This window comes from Neoarius graeffei, chromosome 1 (assembly GCF_027579695.1).
Source record: "Neoarius graeffei isolate fNeoGra1 chromosome 1, fNeoGra1.pri, whole genome shotgun sequence".
NCBI classification, from domain to species: Eukaryota; Metazoa; Chordata; class Actinopteri; order Siluriformes; family Ariidae; genus Neoarius; species Neoarius graeffei.
The window spans coordinates 98694611-98697072 of NC_083569.1; positions in this window are offsets into that span (position 1 = coordinate 98694611).

A 2462-nucleotide genomic window follows, 5' to 3' on the forward strand; every position below is an offset into this window, starting at 1 on the left:
AATTTCATCCAAATCCATTCACTACTTTGAGTTACATTGGGAACAAACTAACAAACAAATGAAATGTCGTGCAGAGCATGATACTTGTGAAAATCACAAAGAAACAAAGCAAAGCCAAACAAAATCAAGAAAGAAAGCAAAAACAGAAGAAAACAGTGGTAGTAAAAAGAAGCATAACTGCCCCGAGAACTTCAAAGACAAAATACTCTACAAATTAAATCTATATGAGGGGGTGTAGGTGCCCTGATCACTATTCACGGCAAATAAAAACACACTTTCACAATTCACGAGAAATAAGAGTGACATCATTATCAAGTTCGCTCAAGATTTTATTTTATCGATCAAAAGGGGTTTTAATGGAGAACCTACAAAAAAATTTCCATCAAATTCTGAGTTCAACTTTGAGTTATAGGCACTTGAAATGTTGGCACTAAAAACCAGTACTGTAATCTTGACCTTTGGACCCCAACTTTTGCATATGACCTTAGAATTAGGCTCAGAATGCTAATTCATGGTCAGAGTATCGATATCAAATTGATAAACACATTTTTTAGGTCAAGGTCAAATTTGTCAAAAAATCTCGAGAAATTTTACCTCATTTTTTGACCTCAAGATGATATCACAGGTAAAACCTCAATGGAGTACTTGAAAGGGAATCAAAAATGTTTTCCAATGCCACCAGTCCCATCTCAATATGAACACTGGTTTGGAAGTTATGGCCGATTAGGTGTTTTTACAAGATTTGACCTTGGTGACCTTGACCTTGACCCACCAAAAAGTAATGATGTCTTTGTGTGACCCTAGTGAGTTGTTCTGTGCATTTTGCTGACGATTTGTCAAGAAATGACAACGCTAGAGCACCAACAACCAAACGGACAAACGGACAGATCAATATACTTGCAAAAGTTTCAGATTTTCGCAAGTAACAAACAAATGAAGGTGAAAGCATAACCTCCTCCAACAAAGTTTGCAGAGCTAATAAATAAGCCTAGCCATTAAATTAGGACAAAATTAATCTTGCTCTGTATAAGGATGTGTCTGTAGCCAACACGCTGCAGTGGCTGAGCTGCATTACTGGAAGATTTAGTGCACGCTGCCCTTAGGAGGCGCTCTATCACCAGCTGGACAATATTTTGTTGTTCAGCTCTTCGTGAGTTTAACTTTTACTGAATTTTGTGGATGTGGATAAATGTAAATCAGCTGTTCTATGAACACACTTGGTAATTTACGGCTGATTTACAGCCAACATATGTGTGTGAGCATGAAGAAAATTACGCTACGTTCACACTGCAAGGCTTAATGCTCAATTCTGATTTTTTTGTGAAATCCGATTTTTTTGTGAGGTCGTTCACATTAACAAATATATGCGACTTGTATGTGATCCTCAGTATGAACGAAAAGCGACCTAAAAGTGTTCCGCATGCGCATTGCAGGATACGACGACGTCACACGCAGTGAGCATGGCCAGTGTTTACGGAAGTAAAACCGCCTGGTTGCGGTATGACCCTTCCAATCTAGCTTGAATAGCTGCATCCCCCCAAATGGAAATCAGCTCCCTAACCTCTGCGTCCTTCCACTGAGAAGATTCAGAACCTTCACAGCCCGAAGCGTCCCTTGCATTGATGTCATGCGCAGGGGCGCAGATACGTTTTTTGAACTGGGGGGGACAAAAAACTGGGGGGGACAAAGCTGCCAGCAAACCAACCCCAACCCCGATATGCCTGTCAAACTTCTTGTGGGTTACCATAGCAACCAAGCTCGAGCTCGCAACCTGTGCAGTCTGCGCAGCTCAACCAACCGAATATCAGTCTTTGTTTTGTTTTATGTGAGTTGTTGCAACTATGTATACACTGCTGTGCACCTCAATAAACCGAATGGTAATTAGTCTTTTGATTTTTCCGTGAGGTTTGCCTTATGCAAAGAAAGACAGCATAGATGTTTTTTCCTCCCTATAAGTGGGGGGGACCGAACGAAGTGAATTTAAATCTGGGTGGGACGAATCCCACCCGTCCCCCCCTCTATCTGCGCCCGTGATTATGCGCCATGTTGTTGTAACTTTTTTTGAGAGACCCGCCGCCTACTTCAGCGCAGAACAGTGACGTTTGTGGCTTGTTGATGACGTGTAAGTCGGATGAATGCAACCTGGCGGTTCAGACTGAAGTCGCATATGAAAAGAGCGGATAGGAATCGGAATTAGGACCACATATCCAAACGGCCTGGGTCGGATTTGAAAAAATCGGATCTGTGTCGTTCATATTGTCAATAAAAGATCGGATACAGGTCACGTATGGGCGAAAAGATCGGATTTGAGTCACTTCAGCCTGCAGTGTGAACGTAGCCTTTGTGGTACTGAAAGTGTTTTTAAATCTGGAAGTAAATTGTTTTTGTTCAGTTTGGCCTACAGAAACATTTACATCCAACTTTAGTACAAGATTGATAAATGAGGCTCATTAACATGATAT